The 25,887-nt window shown below is 33.4% G+C and overlaps 1 protein-coding gene across 47 annotated transcripts in view; it reads left to right on the top strand.

Annotated features, from left to right (window-relative positions):
• Positions 1–25,887, top strand: part of PTPRD (protein tyrosine phosphatase receptor type D) — a 1,276,575-nt gene that overhangs the window by 351,102 nt on the left and 899,586 nt on the right. The gene's annotated exons all lie outside the window — the stretch shown is intronic.

Below are 25,887 nucleotides of genomic sequence, written 5' to 3'. Positions count from 1 at the left end.
CATTATATGGGTGGTAATTAAATGGATCTTATTACATTTCTCATGGAAGAAAACATGTGAGATGATTGTGGATGAAGGACAGAGTCAGAAGCCTTGGTTCTCTGTAGATGGTATCTGAGGGAATCCCACAAGTTAACCCTCACATGTTATGAGCTAAGGTGACAGCAGTGACAAAGCCTCAAAGTGCAGAAATTACACATATTCGTAAAAAAAAATCTGCAGAGAACTTCTTAATGGAAATATGTGGAAGGCAACAGCTGTGTTAAAGCACATCTCTCATCCTTGTAGTCTTAGTTTTTTATTTTTCATGAACTCTGGTACCTCAGTTCAAAGTAGAATATTTTATTTTCCCTTATATTCTCTTCTGGTAAAGGTAAAAAAATTCTACTTTTCTACAGCTAGTAGGAACTTACAGAGAAGACAAAGGCAGGATGGTTTCCAGTTTGTCAGATCTGCTTTTTGCTCACAGTATAACAAAGTATAATTTTTCAGTGAAAGTCTATTTTTTTCTTTGAACAACTGCTAAGAAACCCAGAGGATACTAGTCTAGGAAAAGGAGAAAAGTGAGAGAGGGAGAAGGAAAAGAAAGAAAGAGAGGTGGTGAGGGTGAAATAAATAAAAGGTGTTCATGCATCAGAAACAGGCAAGATATGATATTGGAAAAAAAAATGTGAATCTCCCAAAACATGCTGGTGTTACCACAAAATAAACTACTAGCTCATATTATTACAATACTTGATAGTTTGGAAATTGCCCAGAATGTTTATTTTCAGAGCTATTGGCATAGAGACAGGTGAATAGAGGAGCCATATTACTCTCAATTGCTGTGTCAAGCTTGGACCACCAATTGCTTTACCGATTATCATAAATGCTGATAAAATTGAATGGACGTTTTGCCTTTGTACACTGTTAGCCAAACCAATAAAGGCTGTGTCTTGTATATATAGTATTTCCTACATAAAATAAAATAACTAGGAGTCTTCACAGGTTCTCAAATGCATTGAATAAAATGTGTCAATCTTCTTTAAGAGTTCTTTGTAGACCAGTCATAGAGGGGAAGGAAAGTTAATGTACCATATTCTTGATTCAAACTGAGAACAATGTTTATGTGAGCAGCTATTTTTCTTTTAAAACTTTCAACTAGCAATTTTACCCTCTATTAGTGTTTGATGTGTATCTCAAAATTTTCTGGAAGAGTGAGAATATTCCTTCAGCAATGTGGTGATTGATAGCTGCATTTAGGAAATCCTTCTATTATAGGCAGCTTATTTTCTCCAAGTCTCTATTACTCTTTGAAAGCAAAAGAGTCGGAGGAAGTTTTATTAGTGGTTACCGATAAAGATGAGGCACAACAATGGGCTAAAAAAGGGGAGTTTTTTGTTATTTGCCAGTTTCTGGTGAGAGGAAACAACTAATAAGCAAGATCCCAGCTGCTCTAGACAGACTGCGGCATTGTAGATAAAACATGAGTAACTGTAAGGTTTGGGTGCAATAAAGAGAACATACCTTGAGCCTTACAAAATCTTAATTCTGATGTGACTTTCTGTGGCATCCAAGGAGGAACTAGATAGGGAAAAGGTGTCTGAGTTATTTTCTAACAGTAATGCTTCATTTGTGGCAAGACCTCTGTTAAAAGCTCCATTTTCAGCCACTCCTTATGACTGATACAGGTCTTTTGAGCTAAACAATCCACAGTAGATAGAAACAGCTGAAAAATTGACAGAAGTCACCAAGTTTCTTGGGATTAACTGATAGAAAGTAGCATCCTAAAACTCAGATGACAGTGAGAGCCATCCCATACCAAAAGATCATATTTATACACAGTATGCAATAGAGTTGCCTTGATTTCTGCATGAAGTCTAGAACATCTTGTGTTAACAATAATTTCCCAAATTTTTTTTTTTTTTTTTTTTTTTTTTTTAATATCTTTGCCAATCATCAGTGGGATACATAGCTAGAGAGAGGAATTCTCAGGATAGGAAACGATTACCTTGTTAGCCCTACTGAGTCTGAATAGGATGACTATGACTATTGCCTAGGTATCCTGGAGATTGGTAGCCTTATTTAATAAACATAGATTTTACTGTTGTCAGCTTATTGGGTTTTGTTAGCCTTTTGCAGTTGCTTGTAAATAAAGGAGGGTTTTATATGTTAAAATTGAACAATCAGAGATGATTAATTTTCTTCTGTTTTCTGACATAAATCAGCAAGCTTTAGATTTTCAGAAGGCAACGCTAAATTACTAAACCTAAAAATGTTTGCTACTGACAACAGTTTGTGGAAGATAATTTCTTTTAAATTCATGGTCTTATTATTTAAAGTAGAATAATTTTTATAGCTCTTTGCCAGATATTTCAGTATTATGAGGTCAGACAAAGAAATCAAGGGTCGTTATAATTCTCAAGCAAGAAAAATGTTGTACTTCACAGATGCTTGTATATTAAGCAGAAGTAATGTTGGAATATATTGGAGATTGTCTATTTCTTCAATCACGTGCATGGTAAAATTAGAACCAGTACTAATGTACCGACACACTACATTTTACTGGATATTTCATCCATTCTCTTTTACAATATCATGTTAAAATTCTATGTCTCACAAACTCATCTCAAGATCAAAGAAGCAATATAACTTAGCGGCATACAAGCAATTTCAAGCTTCTGCTCAACAGTGCTGAGCACTCTGCTGTGTTTTATGCAACATGTTAAGCTAAAGAAATATCCCAGTAATGTCTGAAGATGAAATAATCTTTTGTCAACAAATTTCACATTAAAAGGAGAGAGTCATAAACAATGGACATGTTCAAAAAGTTTAGTTGATTGACATTTGTTTGGCACTTTACAAATAGAGAAATGACTTCTAATATAAAAGATGTATTTATATGACATATCAGATGACCAATATTTCTCAGGTGGTAAAAGGTGATATGAAATTATCAGAGTTAATAAGCATAGCAATGGAAAAAAACAGACCTCAACATTGTGATGTGGAATGTGACTGGTGTGCACATCCCTTTAAGGTCATAGCCACTTATAGTAGTTTTATTTAATTTATTTCTTAGTTTAAAGTGAAATTATAAATTTAGAAATATCATAATAATCATGTAAGGCAGGTAAGTAGCATATTACCTTTTTAACAGCTGCTATAAACTGTAGTACAGAGGTTGGTCCAAATTATAGATGCAATATTTAAGAAGTTCAGGAAAATCCAAGTCCATGCAAATCATGCCTATCCCGTGTGATAGCCTTGATGAGAAGACGGTAGTCAGACAAAGATGTGTATCCTTGATCACTCTGACTTCAGAGAGTCCTTGATGCAGCTTTCATAGTATCTGTGTTGCTAGGTTGTTGATATATGAACTAGATAAGCAGTAAACAATGTGGGTTGAAAACAGCCTGGACTGCTGGATTTACTGCAGTTTGCCAGAAAGCAGTAATTTCTCTCAGAGAGCAATACCAGGACCAATACTGTTTGATATTATTCATTAATGACCTGAATGATGGTACAGATTTCACTCTTGCCATGTTTGCAGATGACACAAGATCTTCATGGAGTGGTCAATATCCTAGAGGACAGGGCTGCTGCTCATAGAAATTATTTGAAGGGAGCCTCACGAAAGTCAATGCAAAGTCCAGCATCTGGGAGGTAACAGAAGAGGCTGAGGCTGACCAGCTTGGGAGCAGTTCTACAGTAATGATCCTAGGAGCTCTGGGAGACACAGGGCTGGCCCAAAGGCAGCAGTACACTCAGGCACAGCACTCCCACATCCTGGACTGCATTAAGAAAAGATTCAGCCAGCAGGTCTGGGGAAGTGATCCTGTGCTTCTGTTCAATACCTGTGAGATAGCATTTGGCATGCTGTGCTCAGCTTTGAGCACTCCTATAATAATATACTATTATTACAGACATGTTTCTCAGAAGGACTGTGGCTTCTCCATTCTTGAAAGTACTTAAAACCTGACTGGACAACATCCAGAGCAATATGCTTTAATCAGATGTACTTTGCACAGAGGGTTTGGACTAGATGACATCCAGAGGTTCTCTCTATAGATTCAACCATTCTCTAGTTTTGTGGCTGCAAACACTAAATAAAACATTAAAAGAAAGAATATTCAGATGCTTGACCTTTATTTAAGAACAGCATGTCTATGAGAAACTGTCAACTACTCTTTTTTCCCTGTGCTTTTTTGGAGATTCATCGCAGATTAGAGTTAGGGAATTTACCTGGTTAAAGAGGAATAGTGTTATTTAGAGACATCTCCTTACTGTAACATACAGACTTCTTTTTATTCTGGATGTCAGGACAATCTTCTTGAGGAAAAGTATGAAAAGTAAGTGAAATTATTAGAAATATAGGCTAGAATGTGGACAAGATGCATATTATTACAGATTGCAGCTAAGTGCATTCCAGATTAATCTTTACATCGGTATATATTTAGTACATACTTTTCATATAGTTCCTAAATACTTCCCTGACATATGATGAGAAACTTTTACAGAACAAATAGAGTATACTGACTAAATTGTTTAAGACTTGGAAACAATTTATATCCTCTAGAATACAAAAAAATCAGATGAACAGTGAGCTTGATAAATTGTATATTTTACAAGTATATCCAGTGAGCAAAGTGCAAGACTTAAAGCAAAAGATTATTTTAGACTAAAAATAAAATCTGTGTATATTAATCAATTAGCTTAATACTTACAATCTCAATAGCAATAAATAAATCCCAGTAAAATGAAAGATATAAATCCAATAAATATTACTGTTCATGTTACAGCAGTTTAAAATACCCTGACACCAAAATGCTTTCGTGTTAGTCTCTTTGTAGGCCATCTTTGTTCCAGTGCCAGCAAATAAGAGGCAAAGGGAAGAAACACTACTCTATTCATTTTACATTTGAGAACCAAGCCACAGCAAAGCGGGCATTTGACAGCAGCAGTCTGGTGTCAAGCCAGAAATGGAATCTGTTTATCTTGACCCCTGCTCCAGGGCTTGAGTTTTCATCTCTAAGAAAGGTTAAAGCTTTGAGTTTAGAAAACATCAGGATCATGTTTTCACAAGCTTTTAGTAGTCCCATTGAATGAGGTTTTTTTTCCCCAGAGAGCACTTACCTGATTATCAATGGATTATCCCTAATTTTAATATGTTCTGAAGGTCAAGGTTAATATTTTTGCATCTTTTCTGAAGTCCTGTGTGATGGCAAAATTCAACAAGTTAGAATTGGTTATGATTTGTTTCTTAATCTTATAACCTCTTACAATTGTTTCATTTATATGTGTGAAGATATGAGGCTTTAGAGACACACCGAACCAATAGTTACTTTAGACACAGGAAAAGAGAAACCCTGTACGCACTGATGAGTTCTCTCTGGATTGATTAAGGTTGTAAACAAGGGCAAGAAAGAAACTTAGCCCTTCTGTCTCCCTATTTTTTAGTCCTTTGAATACGCAGGTAGTGAGTATGGGCAATACCTTTTGCTACTGCAACAGTTTTGGAGCTGTTATTTACATTATATTCATGAGAACCTATTTCTTGTTTGGTCATCAATAACAAGTTTTAAAGTTATATATAGACAAAAGAGCAAACTGATTCCCATTAAACATAATGAAAATCCTGGCTGCAGCTTCTAAACTAAGGTCTGATAATGTATTAAAATTAAGGCTTGACAGGATTTTAGATAACTTTTAATGAATCTTCTGTGTAGTAGCATGTTTATGTAAATAAGATATTCTTGAAAGTGTTTGAAACCAGAACATCTACAAAGATAGAATTTTAAGTACATTTGCATATTTATAAGTGCAGAATTTGCTGATGGTTAATAGTAACTATACTATAAGTGTGACAGACATACAAACTACTAAACAAATGAGGCAATCTAAGAGCAGACCAAATAGCAATACTACGTGAATATAATAATCTTGTCTAGCATACCCGTATGATTACCAAAGATGAAGGAGCCTGAAAACTTCTATTTTCATAAGTCCTGTGAAGTGTAACTACTCTCCTCTTTATTCAAATGCGAAATTGAGGCGCAAAAAGTTCAATTAGTTTCTCCAACATTATACATGGAATATGTGGAAAGGTTTCTCAAACCCTAGGTTAAGGTCTTGAAAATTAAGCTGTCCTTTGAGAAGGTCTGTCAGTAATACAGAAAACAATTAGGCTAAGACCATTGCTTTCAATTTCACATACAAATTTTTGTATTTAAAGAGGGCAAAAAACCTTTGGAAATAATATAATTAAATTAGGAGTATAGTTTCTTTGTCCTATTATATTGAATGAAATCATTACAAGGTTAACATGTGTCTGTATTTCATATGATACATATCACAAGAGGATTACTGAGGAATTTTCTATATATTTTAAGGCAGGTAATATCCCTGAGAATTTTCTGATTTTCTGAGGTTTTTTTGGTTGTTCTTGTTGCTTTTTGTTTGGTCGTTTGTTTTTTTTTGTTTGTTTGTTTGTTTGTTTGTTTGTTTTAATTAATTTGGGCAGATGTCTATGTGCTCACACTAGGTTGATTTCAGAAGAACTTTGTGCAGACAGGGCAGTCCCATTGCATGAAAATCTCCTCCATGTGGAATGAAACACTCCATTTTGAAATTGTCTACTCAGTTTAGTAGGGTGAATAGTATGAACATCACTCTTAGTTTGAAACAATATGCAGTACAGAGACAAGAGCTATAAAATTTGTTATTTAAGTATACAGATATGTATGACAACCTCTGATAGAGAACATGCAAAACATGGTAGCTTAAACTAACATAAAAGTAATCATATTTTGGTTTTAGGATTGCAGCCTATAAAATATTTTACTTATGTAATTAAATATATATTTCCCTATATGAGTGTTGCTTCAGTTTTCATCTTATAAAACCCTGATTTCAACTGCCTTTCACTTGCCAAACATAGGCATTCAAACTGACAGTTTTCATGCAAAGTTATTTGCCTTGAAGCAGATATTAAAGTCGCAGCTATATCTGTTCAGTCATTTGTTAGGTGAAACTTGTACAAAATATATTGTTTTGTCCATTATTTGTTAAAAATACTTAGCCTTTCCTTGAGATAAGCTATTAGTTCTGTCACTGGAAAAGTGATATTTGACAAGGCCATGGTTTGGTGTTGCTTCAATTCCTAGAAAAGACTGCCACATCTTGCAAAGTGTTTTGCCTCTGAAAATCTCTGTGCGTATGTTCTGTGTAAAAATTTCTTTAAGTTGTTATCTGCATAAGATTACCCCAATATCCAACTGCTGCTACATGTGGCTAGGCAATCTTTATGCCTGTGTGCTAAGGTGACAATGAATATACAGTCAAAATCTTGTTAAGGGTGAAAAGGTATCACAATTATTTGTAAATCAAATAATTTATTGTTACTATAATTGAAATATTGGCAGACTAGATAAAATACTATTACTAGTCCAGAGCTAATTATTACATAGAAAAATAAAAATAAAAAAAAAAAAGCAAGTTTGCTGTTGATCCAAAATGGGGAGGTTCTGTTGACCCTCTTGAGGAACAGGAGGATTTGCAGAGGTATCTAGATAGATTGGAGAATTGGACAGTGATTATTAGAATGAAATTTAACAAGTCCAAATGCCAGACTCTGCACCTGGGACAGAGTAATGCTGAGCACAAGTCTAAACTGGGAGAGGAGTGGCTGAAGAGCAGCCCTGCAGAAAGGGATCTGGGCGGGGTGGCTGTTTGACAGCAGGCTCAGTATTAGGCAGCAGTGTGTGCCCTGGTAGCCCAGAGGGCAAACCCCATCCTGGCGTGCATCAAACACAGCATAGCCTGTCAGTCACAAGAAGTGATTATCCCGCTGTATTTGGCATTTGTGGGGCCTCATCTGGAGTACTGTCTGCAGTTCTGGGCCCCACAATTTGCAAAAGATGTTAAGGTACTCGAATGTTTCCAGAAGAGGGCAACAAAGTTGGTGAAAGTGCTGGAAGGCATGTACTGTGAGGAGCAGCTAAGGGCTTCTGGCTTGTCCAGTTTGGCGAAAAGTAGGTTGAGGGGTGACCTCATTGCTCTCTGCAGCTTCCTGAGGAGGGGAAGTGGAGAGGGAGGTGCTGAGCTCTTGTCCCTAGTACCCAATGATAAGAAGCATGGGAATGGTTCAAAGCTGCACCAGGGGATGTTTAGACTGGACATTAGGAAGCATTTCTTTACTGAGAGGCTGGTCAAACAGTGGACGAGGCTTCCTAAAGAGGTGGTTGATGGCCTAAGTCTGTCAGTATTTAAGAGGCATTTAGACAAAGCCCTTAATAGCATCCTTTAAGTTTGAGTCAGCCTTGAATTAGCCAGTCAGTTGGACTAGGTGATCATTTTAGGTCCCTTCCAACTATTCTATTCTATTCTATTCTATTCTATTCTATTCTATTCTATTCTATTCTATTCTATTCTATTCTATTCTATTCTATTCTATTCTATTCTATTCTATTCTATTCTATTCTATTCTATTCTATTCTATTCTATTCTATTCTATTCTATTCTATTCTATTCTATTCTATTCTATTCTATTCTATTCTATTCTATTCTATTCTATTCTATTCTATTCTTTCTATTCTATTCTATTATTCTATTCTATTCTATCCTATTCTTCTATTCTATTCTATTCTATTCTATTCTATTCTATTCTATTCTATTCTATTCTATTCTATTCTATTCTATTCTATTCTATTCTATTCTATTCTATTCTATTCTATTCTATTCTATTCTATTCTATTCTATTCTATTCTATTCTTTCTATTCTATTCTATTCTATTCTATTCTATTCTATTCTATTCTATTCTATTCTATTCTATTCTATTCTATTCTATTCTATTCTATTCTATTCTATTCTATTCTATTCTATTCTATTCTATTTTCTATTCTATTCTATTTTCTATTCTATTCTATTGTTAAAAATGCTATGCACACAATCCTAGTATTCAACCCTTTTCCCTTTCATTGTTTCTGTGTGTTCTAATATTGATGATTTCAGTACGGAGCAGGGGAAATCTACAATGAGCAGTCATCATTCTGACTCCTTTAATGGAATAAGTATAATGTTGAGGTAGAAGTTTTCTTCCTACTGAATTTAGGATTTACTTGGAATTATTTTTGCATTTCTTAACTCTTTGCATTTTTCTATTTCTTCATTGGCCTGCTAGACCATATTACAGCTAACCTGACTGTATAGGATATGCTGTCCATAATTTGAGCATATGTTCTTTAGGCTTTTTACAACTCCTGGTTGGTACAGGTCTGCATTTCTTTAACTGAACATTGGTGAGCTGTTCATAACTGTAGGGTCTCCAGTATCAGACTAGGCCTCTTTTCTTGTCATTTACTGCCTGTGATCCTCTACACTCCATCATGTACCCCATTTCCAAGACCTCTGTTTTTGTACCAAAGCCCACTTGAGCAAGTCATTATGTTAAAGCCATAGACATTACTATACAGAATACCTAGTTGTTACTATTACTTATTTAAAAACATAGTTATGCACTACAAAAACAAAACAAAACAAAAATACATAAAACCAAACCCTCAAATTAAACCAAATCAGGTATAATCAGGTTGTCATGAGAAAAAATTATATCTAAACATGTTAAAATACAGCTTCAGGCAGGTCAAAGCATTTTCAGACAAAATAAGAGTGGCAAACTTCAGTTCTGAAGCTTACAAAGTGAAAACAAAGACTGTGATCTGCTACTAGCAATAGTGAAATTTTTATATACTGCACTACCATGAGCAGTAGGTAAATTGCTCTGTAAGTGCTCGTCCTTGTTACTAAAGACTGAAACTGGAAGGGAAATGGTCTCTTGTATGTTGTCAGTGTTTTCTATCTGATTTGTAGATAGTGTAGAGGAGGGATTAGTAAAAAAATTCTGTCATAAAATGTTAGCTATTCATTAAATGAGCATTATCTCTTTCATTAATTGCTTACATGTGAGGCCTAAAAATGTCAGACCTGCTACAAATAACAAAATGAACTCACTTAAAACATTTTTTTAAAGTTTTATTTTGTCAACTTATCCACATTTACTGTGGGATTGACTCTCCTTTATCTCTGAAGTACTCTGCTTATCTGTGATTAGGTTTTATATTTTGCATACAATCTCCAGTAACATATCTGTAATGTGTTTTATCCAAACTCAGAGGCAGATGTTTAAGCAGAAACATTTGTTAACTTATTTACTCTGATTGTAACAGCAGTCACAAAAAAAAGATGTTGTTTTCAACTAATATTTTGGAATAAAATGCATGCCACTTGTACTAAAATGGCTTGAATTTTTTGAAACAGAAAATAAGATGAAACATTCTTGTCTCTGTGCATTGTCTTTCTCGAGGTCTTTTTGAGCCCAAAATTAAAATAAATAAATAATTAATTCTACAATTTACACTCTCTTAAAGCTACTAGATTTCCTCTTTTCTTTCCCTTCTGGTATTGGTTCTTATTTTAATATAGAAATAAATATATTGTCCACAGAAGTATAACTGGTGAGTGAATTCTTTCTGAAGAAAAGTGTAGTTAGCTTCTTTTGCTGAGGAATGTTTACAGTACTTCAAAGGAAAGAAATTCTGAGTTCTTTGTTAACATTACAAATCAAATATGCTAGCAAACATTGTACAAGAAATATTTTATCTAAGATCAGTCTTAAAAAATCCCAAACGCTGTAGTTTGATGCTGTATTTATTTTTTTAAAGCAATTTAAATCTGAGTTACTGTTCACCAATAAATCATTAGCATTCAAATAGTGTCAGTCAGATTGGCAAGCAGCCTACATGCACACAAGCACATCTTTGCTTACTACAGCAAAAATCACGTTTAAACATTCACTGCTTCAAAGTATATTAGCAGTAAATATAACATCTGAACCTTCTTTAGTCTCAACACATTTAGTGAGGTTGTGAAAACCTCAGCAAGATTCTAAAAGGGCAGCTAATGCATATGTTTTGTCTGTCTTTGGAGGTCCTTCCTGAAGTCTGTATGAAACTTGATCTGTACCTGATGGGTTTCAGGTTTCCCTGTTAAACTCAGACCTTTTAGGACAGATTAGGTTAGTGCTGACCTACCCCATCATCACTGAAAGGTCTCATGCAAATTGAACTTTTAGTTTGTTGTGGACCACAGTACAGTTCTTAGACAGATATATAGCAACTGTTCACACAAAATAATAAACGAAATAATTAAAAAGATCTGCTGATTCTTTAGAAACTTTGCAATTACCAATTTAAATATGAAGTTGCCTTTTTAGTAGGAACAGTTATAAATGATTATTCTTTCTCTAAAACATGATTAAACTAGAGGAGAAGCAGTCCTAGCCTGCTGTAATTAACGTGCAGAAATTTCCCCAGATTATTTATACTTTTGTTGAAGTGTTTAATGTAGTCCTTGTGGAATGTGGGAGAAACAGTGGGGAAAGAAAACTGGCACTCTTCCTGTAGTAATGGACAGATGGATCATGATGGACAGATTTCCTGAAGTAGTATGACATTCCTGGAGGATTTGTGTGTGACAGGTGGGATACCACCTGCTGAGAAATCAAAGGGGCTATATTAACATTATTGAAAATATGAAACTACAAAACATGAGTAAATTAAGGGTGTCACATCTTTTGCCTCTGTAATATGTCAGGGAGTATCAAGACTTAGAAAAAGATGAAAGAACAGAGAACAATTAACTCGTTTGAAACGTCTTCAATAGTCCTGACTATGTAAAAAGTAAAGGACATTGGAGATGTTTGTGGATTATTAGAATGGACAAAGGTCTTGAAGGCCACATTTACCATTGTTGTCAGTATTAAATCTAATATGGATACACCTGACTGTGTTACATTCATAGAAGAGTATCTTCCTTGCTGCACTTGCAGTGGGTAACTATATTACTACTTTTTTCAACTGTCATACAGGAGAATTTCTATGCCTTTTATTTTCAATTGTCATATGAACATATCCAGTATAGACTTACTTCAAGCAACAAACTAAATTAATCTAGCCAAAAAGAATTTCCACCTTTCAGGTATGATCACTGTTTTGTTTTATTAAAGGTGTAGATAATAAAATGTTCCTTTAAATGGGTAATAAATTTGGGTGAGGAACTTGCAGAAGCAGGTAACCCCTAAAACTGGAGTCAGTATAAATATGAGCGGAGAGCAGCCCATATGGAATAAAAAAAAAAAAAAAAAAAAAAAAAAAAAAAAAAAAAAAAAAGAGGTTCTACTTGATTGCATAGGCTTTGGAACTTACAGTCCTATGCAACACTAAAGTAATTAAGAAGGTATGCTTTGCCAGAGAGACAGGCAGTTTAAAATTTAAAATTTAAAATTTAAAATTACAGGTAATTTAAAAATACTGTTTTCTAGAAGAGAATGTTCTAAAATAATTCTAAACTTCCAGAACCACATGTTAACCTACCTTTTATTCTCCCTTTTTCTGTTTTCAAAAGGCAACATTTGTCCACTACTGGGTAGTTCTGTGCCACATTTTGCCTGTATTACTCATACCAAGTGCATCCCTCCTCTGGGAGAATTTTCACAGAAGCCAGGGTGACAAAAGCACTTGTCAACATAAGAAAGGATGTATAATTTTAATTCTTTAATGATTAGAAGAATAACGTATTTCTTCAAGGCTCCCTATCCATGGGAGATGGGACAAGTAGCTGACCCATTAAACAGCAAAGAGGAGTCTTTTATTTTAACTAAGTCCTGCCTATTGAAAGATTTTGGGGCTCTTAAATTCTTCACCAGACTTAACTGTAAGCAGTCCCTTGTCTCACATTAGTCAAAGTGCTAGTAATTAGAAACTTTACTTTCATTTGCTCTACCTTCTTTTTCCTTCTTTGTATTAAAAATCAAAATTTGTTTCAGAAGGCATTGAGGTTAATCCCAGTAATATCACGTGTAGTGTAAAGATCAGAAGTGCTCCGTTTTGTTTTGTATTATTTACTTATTTGTCTGTTGCTCTGAGTAATTAAGGTGTGTGAAAAATATAGCCACATAAGCAATAGTTCACAAACTACTGACTAATTCATCGATTACTGCTGTTTTGAAATATGACTACAATTTATGCTGACACGAGTAACATGATTTAGGGAAAACACTTTCCCAATTAACATTATAATGTATAACTTTATTTAAAAATCATATTACTATGTAAAACCTATTAAATACGCAATAGAATTCCTATCGCTAGTGCCCAGATATTTATGTTATAGAAATTCACAGTTATTTAAATATTTATAAAATGAGAGTCGAGAGAAGCGCTTTTGAAAGGCAGTTAATAATGAACAGACATCAAGGGAGCTATCATTATAACAGCAAAGTGCTTTGCAACTCCAAAACTTCACTGGTGTAGAAGCAGGCCATCAAATTTAATTAAAAGCAGTCAAAAATAAACTGAAAAATTGAACTGCAAAGGCCTATCATTTGCCAGCAGCTGAAGTCAAAGAGAAAGAGAGAAGGGAGAACCTTGAAAGTAGTAATGAACTGATAAGCCTTCCTACCTGCAACTTGTAATTCGTTCTGTCAGATTTTAGTATCAGTTAAACTAGATTAATAGAACAATCACTGATTCTCTATCTTAATTCTTTATGCACAGTCCCTCTATTAAGGCTTTCCATTATAGAAGAAAGTGAGAGGGCCAAAATTTAAATTCATTTCCTTGATTTCTCATTTTTTTTTTAATATTCTGACATGTACATTTGCTAGACACAGACGAAGTCTTCAAAACAATATAGAAGCAGAAATCACTGAAATTTATTGACTGGATTTTTTGGTTCTTGCAGGGAGGTTTAATATCTTTTTACCCAACAAAGGTAAATATCACCTGGAATGTGAAGTATTGACATCTCCATCTGCCACTAGAGGTTCCCATGGTGAAATGAAAGATAAGGAGACTCATTTGTAATGTAATAGGGCTAGCAAATTTATCGCTGCTTTATATGCTCAGATAATGTGGATATATGCAAACTGTACCACAAGGACAGAACCAATTTACCCTAGATCATTTCATTTTTTATAATAATGTTCTTTAATGAAGCTAAAGCTTCCCTGCTGTGACCTTATTATGTTTTCCAACATCAGTGGGAAATAGATTATGTTGAATCATAACAGAGCTCATGAAACAGCAGGAATTTTGAAGCAGAAGATCAATTATATTTTAGTGGTCAATACAGAAAAAGGAAAGGCAAAAGACAAGTAGATTCTGGGAAATAAACTAGTTGAAATAAAAAGTAAACAATTTACTTGTCAATCAACATTGCAGAGTACAGTTCTTATAGGAATTATTAAAGATACAGTTTCCTAAGATGGAAATTTCCACTCTAGTAAATGTTTTAGGAGGATTGATATTATTTTATTAAATAAAGATAAATAAATAGAAAGTGAGGTGTTGAAAGACTAGATAAAATTCATAACAATATAAATTATTATTAATTTATTCTTTAGTAAGAAATCAATCCTTATGAAATTAAAATAAGTGGTCTCAGCTAAGGAACTTGTAATTTATTGCCTGCCATTCAATTTCTATCATTTATCAGAAACCAAAAGGTAAACAATTAATAATTAAGTACAAATCAAACTTTTCCCCCACTCTAATTTCCTCTCCTTCAAAAATTAAAGCTAGTGCCCTTGAGTTCAGGAGAAAACAAACTTTCTAAAAGATTTGTTTATAATCCACTCTTAAGAAATTCTTAAGGTCATTCATTCTTGCTGAAATTCTCAGTTACTTTCTATGTCGTTATATCCAATTTTATATACCCTCAGGATTAAAGTGCTGCTTAAAAAAAGCATGGTTCGTAGCCAGTCTGAAAATCCATACAGACACATGATTGCTATGACCCAGACTTGGAGCCCAGGGTGTCATAAAGGTTCTGTGATCCCCTTGGGTCGAATTAAGGTGAAATGACATCAAACGACTAGATAAAATGTTTCATTTGCAGCATTTACTTCCCTGGGCAGCGTTCCTTAGACTAATCACAAAGACCCCAGTTTGGCCTTGAGGTTTTCTGTGTGATAAATGTTTGAGGCATCAATTCCTTAAGTTCCTTACAATGGTAGGTCCTAAACAAGTGTGTGGAAATGATGAATTGGTCTCTAAACCTTGACAGGATTCTTTACAATGAGACTAAGGTGTGCCTAGTGCTCTGACAGACAGATGTGGACGCATTTGTGATTGCTATGGTGTAGTCAGATGGTAGGCTAATCAGAAATCTTGGGAATAAATACAAGAAACTTATGATGGCTTCACTCAGTCTGAATAGCATTTATCAGATGAGGTACTCAGGCTGAAATGATATCCAGCATGATGTTAGAACCAAATCTGAAGCAAATATGTGCCCAGGTCAGTAATATTCTTTGCATTCTCATTGACCTCACCACTCAAACAAGCCATGGAGGATATTAATGCCCCCATATGTCAGCCACCTAAGTCAAGAGAATTGAGTTCTAAAGCAAGAAGTGAACTGGGTATAATGTGCCAGTAATCAGTGTTTTCACAGCCAGGGCGATCTGGGCCTCTCCAATCCACCAGCAATGTGCATCTTTTGACTAGACCCTTAAACAGGAGGTGATTTTGCCTTTCTCTCACCTACACTAGTGAAGTAGAGATAGGTAGAGAAACGCTCTGATGCCATGACTAAATGAAGCAACCTTGGATGAATTGTCCACCCTATTTCTAGAAGATTTTCAAGAAATTATTTGAGAGAAGTGACTAGTGTACATATTTTTCAGACTGTTGAGAGTTCCCTGCTCTTATCACAAGTCATTTACTTCTGGAAATATGAAGTCAAGCTGTGACACAGAGATGTAGTCATGTTCAACCTAGAAAAAAAAATTAAAGAAAGACTTTAAAGGTCTCACACCTCATTTCAGAGTGGAATTCTAAATATTAACGTGGTATCCTTTGGCCTGGAGTGATCATGCAAATGCCTCTTCAGATGGTGCAAACTAGTTTATAATAGGATGAAACGGGATTGCATCTACCATTCTGCTGTTAAAGGTTTTTTTATTTTCTTCCAGTTCTGTCGGTAGTTCTAAAAAAAAAATATAATTTCTCCTTAAAATGAAATCTGAATAAAACAGAAAATATGGTGCTTACATTTGAACATCAATTCACTATAAAAAATCTTAACAGTCAATACCTGGCGCAATTATTTTGTCTTGTTAAATGAATTTCATTCTTAAGTGAGTACCTTGATTTTGTTTCAGAGAAAATGATCAACAACCAGATAACCTTGTGGATAAAACCAAGTTAAAGATTATGGAACTCTGCTTTCTAATATCATACCTGAAGAAAATATTTGTAATTTGAAAGCCTCTTGATTTTTATCTGTTTGGTTTTGTTTGGTTTGGTTTGGTTTTTCCTTTTTTTTCCTGTTCCTCCTTCCTTTTCTTCTTTAAATAAAAGCTTATTTTTATTCATACATTTAAAATTAATGTTAGCTTTTCTCCCCAAGTCTCTGTAGTGCAAATCTGTGTCCAGAACTGCATAAAATCAACCACATGTAGATACAGCTCATAGAGGACATGCTAACTATATATCCCAGCTTTATCACCAGTGGGGTGCTGCCTCTAACACAATTAAATTGAATATTAGTGAACATTCTTTAATCAAAAGAGCTTTTAAGTAACTTAACAGCCAGTGCAGTTTCATTCTTTATTTGATCTTATGCTTAATCAAGGGAACTTCTTCAGTGGCACCTCAAAGTTAACTAAGTTCAGATCAGCTTTTTCAATGTGATTTAATTAAAATATATGGTCGTGTCTAAGATTTATCATATTAATGGGATTTTTATTTGGCATTTTCCCACTCAAATGCTATTTTTCTATATTAATATACCGAAGTATCACAAAAAAAAAAAAAAAAAAAAAATCCAGCATTTCTAAAATAATTTTAAAGTGTCTGAGGAAGGAACAGTCCTTTAAAAATCACTTACATACATATTTTAGGACTTTAAAGCCTATTTCAGTGATGTAATAATAAGAATGTAGACTGATAGAATTTTTTTCCCTATAATATCAAAATACTAAAAATATTCATAATTTACAGATGAAGGAAGAAAAAACTGAATGTTAATGAAGTTACAAGGATAGTGGTACCTGACAGTTCTGAATGATGATTGAGTTGTTTCTAAGTAGTTCTGACTCTACAAACACTGGCTAATCCTTGCTCCTTCCTTGATAAGAAATGCTTGACACATTAACTAAAATATATTTACAAAATTATATTCTGGAATCTTCCATTCATGTTTCTCTTCTGTAAATGTTGAGCTCTTACTGTACTTTACATACTGTTAAAGAGTGTGTCGCTTCAGTATGAAGTATCATATTTTCAACTAAAAAATTATCCTGTGTTAAAAACTGTCAATGAACTTGTACGTTTGAATTCTAATTTGAAGCCTACATATATCATGATTAATTTGCATTAACATACTGCTTTATAAGCTTTGTCTACCACATTGAAAATACATTGCTGAGGCCGCAAGTCATTAACTGATCATTTGTCTTGCTCCTCAATTTGCAAACACTTCCTAGAAAGCTTCAAGTGGTTTTATTTTCTGTGTTGAAATAATCACTGTGTGCTAGTTCTATAAATTTGACTTGATGCATGACCAAATGTACAGATACACAGAACAGGACGCATTCTAAATTCATTCTAATATATTTAAAAAATCACTTAAATTTGATTTGCAAATGCATTATTGTAAGATGTTAATAACCTAGGAAATAATGAAATTGACATATAATTTAGAATATGTTTTTAAAAGGTTTGTATAGAAAAAAAATCACTTTTTAACACTAGAAAAATAAATTGGTTTAACTTTTTAACAGTTTTATTTAACTGTATCGTGATTGCTTCATTTTCTTCATAGTCACTGAATATGGCATAGTCATTTTAGAAAGGATGTAAAACAATAACTTTTTTTTTAAATGAAAGATACTAACTATTTAATAAAAGCATTATTATGATTCTGCATACTTTTCTCAGCGTGGAAATAAATTTCTAATTTACACTATTATTAAAATACTTAAATATCTAGGAAGACACCTTTAGAAAATATGTTTCAAATTAATTTCCTTGTGATTTTACATTGTATATTTTTTGGGGGAAAAGAAAAAAAAATATTATTAGATATTTATTGTAAGGAATTGTGTAGCTGGCGTAAAAATTCAGCTACCATTGCACTTCCAGGGAAAAGTATAGTTTTGTCAGTGTATATGTGTTTTGTTTTATTGGCTAATGTTTTCAAACTGTGACATTTCACCATTTATGGAAAAGTATGAAATATCATTTGATATGCTTAACAATTATCTATGCTCTCCCAGGTCAGAATCATAATTCCCTAAATGTGCAAGCTTCCTACTCTGTGTTCCCAACACTTTGTGTATTCCTAATCCAGATCAGAGCAAAGTACTATATTGTTCTCAGTGGTGAGGAGAGGTAATTTCCAGTTTAGGAACAGTGGGCAAGGAGAAAATATTCTCCAGCTCTGAGGCAGTAAATTCTTGAAAGTACTTGTTTCTAACCATTCTATTATGGTCTCTCAGCAGGCTTATTTTAAATGCCTGATGCAGAGCCCATTGTAATTAAAAAAACTTCATCAACTTGTCATTGTCTCCTCAGTCTTGAAATGTTCTCTTAATAAGCAGTGATTTATTATTAGAATGTTTTAAATATTTTCTGTCAATACAGCTATTCAAAATTTTCAAGCACTTCATTTCTAGGATTTGATAAATCAAAAGCTGGTATCAGATTAATCAGGCTTATAATTATATTAAAAATTTAACACCAATTAAATAAACTGTTAATGCATTGGACATAAGAGGAAAAGTAAGAAGAATATTAATTAATTCTCTTACTGAAAGAACAGGTATTAGTGGCTTAATGTCAAACCAGATATCAAGTGGTATTCACTGTGAAGTTGCCATAGATCAAACAGTATTCTACAATTAACCAACAATTAGGGAGGAAAAAAAAATTTTACACCTTTCACCGTGCTTGGAAAGGTTTCAGTGTTGTTGAATGCAGGATTATAGTACTGTAGCAAATGTTGGATTTAGCTTATATAATGTTGTACTTTAACATAATACATTTTTTAAAAAACTACATTTAGGAATTAAAAGTCCAGAAATACATACTAAGGAATAGCTGTCTTGATAGATGAAGTACTGACATAATCTCTTGAAATTGACCTCTAGGGAAAAGGTGATACATTTTGAAATCCTAGAGAAACACAAGAAAGAAGGTTAGAACTCTGGAAAACTTTGGAAAACTTTATCAGTAAGAACAGATTGAAACACTGGGAGTTATGTTAACTAAGGAAGAGTTGAATAGGAAGTGGTAACACTCTTCAAAATCCTGGTAGCTGGCTCCAAAATGAATAAGTTGATTGTTCATGTCCATTGTGTCTAGTAGAAGTAATGTGATCATATGTGAGATTTTGATTAAACAATATAGTTTCAATGGTGACTATATATTGTGCAAGATGTAGAAAATCCATAATTTAAGAATTCTAACAAAAAGATTTTAAAAACACAGACTATATAATTATTACTGTCTAAGGGCAAGGAGTGTCTTAAAGAGTCCCTTCCAGACTTATTTTCTGTTATTGGTCCTATAACTTGCACTCAAATGTCCTAATTATCCTTTGTTGATAATTTCTAATGGATAGTTAAGCAGCTTTTTTTCTTTATTTTTCTTTTGAGACTTTTAGGTGTTAATACAATTACATAATACTGTAATATTAACAGATATTTTAAAAAATATTTCAAAGCTATTTTAACTCATCGGACAAGCAGGCTTTTATTTTTGCATGGGACTTTAAGATTGTCATTTACATAGTGTCATTATAGTTGCATGCATAATGTATTAAATGATAATGCATTTTGAGTGAGCGGGTCATGAAATATATTTAATTTAATGCTAGACTACTTCCTGTAGCAGTTGTCATTTATTAATATACCAACTCTAAATAAATGTGCATATATTTGCAAGAGGAAAAAAATCTTTGCAATTTTTTGGTTGCTAAATTGGAAAGAGTACCTATCCTTCAAAACTGCAAACTTGTCCTTAAAATCCATTAATCAGCATGTTAGCCATCCATAGCAGAATTTTATGAAAAACACCATGCTAACCACACATTTGACAGACATGCTTCTTCAGGTAGAAATCTGTCTCCCTTGTTTAATTTATAATGAGCAAAGAATGTGCATCAGCAATCAAAAACTATTAAAGTCTGTAAAAGCAGAAGCCAAACTTTGCATTTGGGTCTGCTGTTTATTTCTGAAAGAAGACTAAAGAAGAAGATTATTGTTCCCAGGATGTAGACTGTAAAAAATGTTGTCAGAATAGTTCTTTCTTCTTTAATAGTTCAGTACAGTGTTGACTGCATAGTTTACAGGATAGAAACTTACCTGAGGCAGGTTTTAATTCCTATTATGGAGACTGGACTACTGTTTGACTTAGGCAAATTATTTTCAAACTCGTTGGAAGAGATGCAGATAATTTCCCTTTCTGTTTCTTTACAGTCACAAAGCATCCATGCTTTTGTTTTGACATTTACCAGTTTAGTTGTATACATAACACTGACCACTGTGTTAATACCTTGTTAATTTGTTAGGGTAGCCAGTTAAACAAGCTATACAGTATCTTCTGAAATGTTATGATGTTTATAAGTTGTTGCATCTTGATATCAGCTGAACAAACAGCAGTAATTTCTAGACTAATTTGATTTGCTATTAGCCTACTTTATTGTAATATGTTTTGTATATATTAACACCCAAAGAAATACAGTATATCCTATTTCCGCTCTTATCCATCTCAAAGCTGTTCCTAGAACAGATCCTGCTCAATGTCTGAATCGGTAGATAGCTGGATTGTGGAAACTGATTTGTATGTAAATTGTGTGTTTTAACAGGCAACCTAGTATCTAGATCATTTGAAAAACAATTTGATAGATATTATCCTCAATTTAGAAAAAAAAAGAGATAATACATGCAAAACTGTCAATGTAAGTATAGAGGGAAAAAATATAAGTAAAGCATTTGCCAGGTTTCAAAGTACCTTATTGTGTTTCTACTGATGTGAAATCTTCATAAGATTTGTACATACTGTGAGACAAAAACACAGGAATCAGTTCCAGGAAACAAAAATTTTGAGATGTTAAGAAAAAAGGATCAAAATCAAGGACCGTATATACTTCAGTAGGTTTTAAATTTAGTTACTTTTGCAAGCAGTGAATGTTCTAAACTGTAACTTTACAATTTTTAAATGCAACTTTAAAGAACTACAGGGAATAAAACAACACCAAATTTCTTTCTATGGGAGTAAAATTGTGTAGAAATCTAAAATACTGATTTTAAGCTGGTATAGTTTTCCTGTGCACATCCATGCTAGTTTCATTGCTTTTAATTTGTGGAAGAATATTCTTTAATGAATATCTACTAAAAAGATTCTATTTTTGAAAAATCTGTCATGTTCAGTCCTTCTTGAAATAATAATTGCAAAAAGCTTAATATACTGGATTAAAGGATATTAGATTTCAAAGTTATGGATTCTATATTATAGTTTGGATGTTTGCAATCAAATATTTCACTGGATCTGTACTTAGTTAAATAATGTGGCATGAGTTTTTGAAGTTTGGAATACTGAAGGTTTTAAAATGAAGTCAGTGTGCCTGTATTTGGGAAAAAACAAAACAAAACAAAACCAAACCACAACAACAACAACAAAAAACAACCAACCAAACAAAAAAAAATCAAAAAACAACACTCTACAAAGTAAATGACAAGTCACATGTCTAAAAGACAGAATGTGATCAGTACGTAGATGTTTCTCTCTGCCACTCATTCTTCCTTTTCCCCTGCTGAACCATTGGAAACAGCAAAATTTCTCATTTTCTGAATGGACACCCTCTATAATTTCAGAGATAAGTATTATCTCCCGAAAGCACGAAAAAAAAAAAAAAAATTAAAGACAATTCAGTGCTAATTATTCTAATTTATTTGGATACTAGATATCTTCAAACTTTCAAAATGTTTAAAGAAAGAAAAAACAAAGTTAAGAGATTTGAACATGATATGGTGTCAGTAATATTGAATTGTAATTCAGTTAGATAAAGCCATAAGACATATTCAAGATCCTGGTTCAGTTAACCTTTCCCCACCTTTGTACTATTCCATTCTTACTACTGGGAAACATCACCATTAGAGCAAAAGATTTGCTTTCGTCATTTCCTCATTTCAGACCACATTGCTGACTTAATATTTCTTTTCTAGCTGTGTTTCAACAGTTGGATTGTATAATATAAAGGCATATATATTGTGCTGACAAAAATTTGGTTTAATACCACTTAGGCAAGATCAAAAAGAAAAAGTTGAGCTCAGCTGAGACACAGCTACATAAAGCTATAGCGAATAAACAGATTTGGGCATTTATATATAAAATATATATATGCTGTTCTCTTTTTTCTAAAGGAAGCTTGGAAAATTTTATTTTGAAAAGTTAGGTGTGTCATGCAGACTGTTGAAAAATATTAATGAATTATGATTTGTAATGCATTCATCCTGTGACCAGCCTTGCAGTTGTGATCCTGCCTGTAAGTCAGTCAGTAGACACTTTGACCAATACCATTGTCTTAATTACTCAATAAAAATGGAAATAAAATCAGTTTTTCAAAGAACTCCTCCTTATCAAAACAATAAACTTGAGGAATGTGCTTAGGTAGAGCACTCTCTTTTCTAGCGCACACATTTATTTTGTCTAAGTTATTGGAGAGACATAATATATATATTCAAACAGAGCTCATGCATGATTTTTTTTCACCTTTGTGGATACAGCAGCAAGTGGTTGTTTGTGCATGGGAAAGCTGTGTAGAACTTAGTACTTTGATCATACTACCTGAAAGTTTAACACAGAATACTCAAAATGCAACACATTCTTTTGCTAGGCTAAAATGGAAACACTGAAAATAATGTTTTAAATCTGTTTCCTTTTTTCCAAAAGTTTATTATAGTGCCTGGCTTATGTGTTTTTTTTTCATCCACCAGGATGAATTGCATAGTGATTTGGCAACATACAAAATTACTCTCTTTCAGAATCTATGGTCGCCACAGAAAAGTCACTAAATAAATAGAGGAAATAGAGAAAAGACAATTTTTTCTCTATATCGTTTAGAGAATCAAAATTAAAACTGCCTCAGTTTGGTATTAATTCCTAGTTTTTATTATTGTAACAAATAAATGTAGTTTCAGTAAAAATATAACTGTAGTGTCATTCCTGTTAAATGAAGTGAGTCTTGAATTTTGTTGTTTTTTTGTTTTTTGTTTTTTTTTTTCCTACTGCATGTGCATCTACTCTTTTTTTGAGATGTATTTACTGATAGTTGATGAAAGGCTTCAGCCTTTTAGATGTTAATCATGTATAGATTTAAAGTGAATGCAGCACCATATTAAGTGAAATCATAGGATTCCATCGTATTGTCAGGATTCTGAAAATATGGTGATTTTGTTTTAATTAAACGGGTATTTTAACATAGTATTCTTCCTCTTAGAAAATGAAAATCAAAGCATCTTAGAATAGAATACATTCAAGAAGTTTGGTAGATAAGCAGGCTCCCTGTTACATACACAGCCACCTGAACCTGGCAGATGTTAAATTAAGAGTATTCAGTGTCTCACAGAATCAAATCTCCTCAAAGAGAATGTTTTGTAAGTGTGAGATATCTAGCTGAAAAGACCTGATTGAATAACACCAAGATCATCTCTAATGGAGCTTTCAACATGTTTTTACAAAGATACTAACAAAAATAAGAACATCGAGAACAATGAACATTGAGAATGCTGAGAGTATTTGTAGTGTGGTAATTTTGTGAATAAATATAAAATGTCTAATAATAATGCATTTTGTGCACAGATCTGCTGAAAAGAGATTTCAATCCAATTAAATATTTAAACATATTCTGGAGTTTAAAGTTTGCCAGATCAGACCACAGTGCTTAGCACCTTGTTGAATTATCTATTAAATTTATGATTAATAAGAAGACAAACACTTGGAATGAGCTTTGTCAGTTCCAGTGGCTCCAATCACAGGCATATGCAAATCAAACATTGTCCTTTATTTGGTAATAAATATAGACAGAATGAAAATATAGTTTTGTAATTTAAATACCTGATGGTATATCTGGTCATTATTGTATTGTATGTAATTCTGTCCCATCCCTACCCTATGTATCAAAAATCTAGAAAAAGGAGAGAACACGATCAAAGATGTTTCTATATAAACCCTTGAAATAATAAATACATTACACCATTCAAGCTAAAAACAAGATAACTGAGGGAATTCTGATAGAAATTTACATAAATTTATGCATCATGGAAAAGATGAATTAGGTATTATTAGTCACTACTTTATTCATATAAAAGATTTTTTTTTTAATAAGGCTTTTTGAAATAAAATGTGGAATTAAATTTTGAATTAAAATGTGGAACTCTTTGCCACATGATGTTATGGAAACTGGAATTGTAAATGCATCTAAGCAGCTTTAGGCAGCTCAAAAAAAAGGGGCTGAAGTAGTCTTTATAATTTTTAAAACAAGAGAATAGTAAAAGAACAATAAAAAATTCAAATTACCAGACAGGATTCAGAATTTAGCACAGACAAAAGTGTCATTCTCAATAGATACCCTGGATGTGTCCAGCCTCTTCTGGAAGACAAGAAATTTAAAAGGTCCAGACATATGCTTTTACATGACAGTAGGTGTCAGAGCCAGTTCTTGTTATTGAATTCATTTTCTCTGCTGTTATATGGCAAATAGGTATTATTTACATAATACAGATATGAAGCTAACTAGAGAGATTATGGAAGGAGCAAAACAATCCTAAACAGGGGGAAGGACGAACCAGTCCCAGAAAGGAACACAACCATCTCCAAAAGGGGCAAGGATAGACCAAACCAATAAGAGGCAGAGTCTCAATTCAGTAACAGTCCATGAAACAGAGTCTGCAGTGAGAGTCACAAGATCTTGTAGAAGGTTCTTGTGGAATTTGACTGGCAAGTTCCAAGAGAGAGAGAGAGACTCCATTTTGGATAAAAATTAAGTTATTTTAATAACATAGAAATATAAGAGGGTGTAGGAAAATCAACTTCGAGCAACAAACAGATACTGTTAATTTCTATTTTTCACCTGTAACATCCAATAGATTATGTCATTTTCCGTTCTTTCAGAGCATTTTTTTCTTTCAGATAGTTTTCTACCTTCTCAGACAATAAATTGCCATTACAATCCCTTGGTTTTATATGTTTTGGTGGTATCTTAGGATGTCTCTGGTTTCTAAGTACCCTGGCTACATTTCAATGAGGCCAGTGGCACTTTTTGAGGATGCTTCTGGTTCAGAGGCGTATTACTCAAGCTTGCAGTTTCAGGTTAGCATACCTTTCTCTGTCAATATTTTTCAGCAGACAATTTCTTCTCTTCAGTTATAACCATGCCATCTTTATGGTTGTTCACATCAACACATATAGATGTTTTCATCTGTATGCTTGACATATTTGGAAGAAAATCAGATGGATTTCATTCAGCCTATTCTGCAAGTTAGTCTCAGGAAGCTCAGATAGCTCAGGGACGTCAGGAATGATCTTTCCCCTGACCCTAATCAAGAGAGAAAGTGTCCTGGGAGATCAGTTAGCCTTTGCTGTCTTCAGCAGAATAGTGAGTGACCCAATGTGATAAACAAGTGATATAGGCTCTACTTAAACAATAGTCCACCAAAGTAAAAATATCTCCAGTCTTCTTTCTGTTTGACTACTAGAGATTAAGTTATTAAGGATATGATAGCTATGTCAGGCAGACTGGAAGAATGTGTCTGAGATGGGTAAAAGTGGAAAACCAGATGT

This window comes from Tyto alba, unplaced genomic scaffold, assembly GCF_018691265.1.
Source record: "Tyto alba isolate M040663 unplaced genomic scaffold, T.alba_DEE_v4.0 Super-Scaffold_42, whole genome shotgun sequence".
NCBI lineage: Eukaryota > Metazoa > Chordata > Aves > Strigiformes > Tytonidae > Tyto > Tyto alba.
The sequence above is the reverse complement of the archived record's forward strand: the minus strand, read 5'-3'. Positions and strand labels throughout refer to the sequence as shown.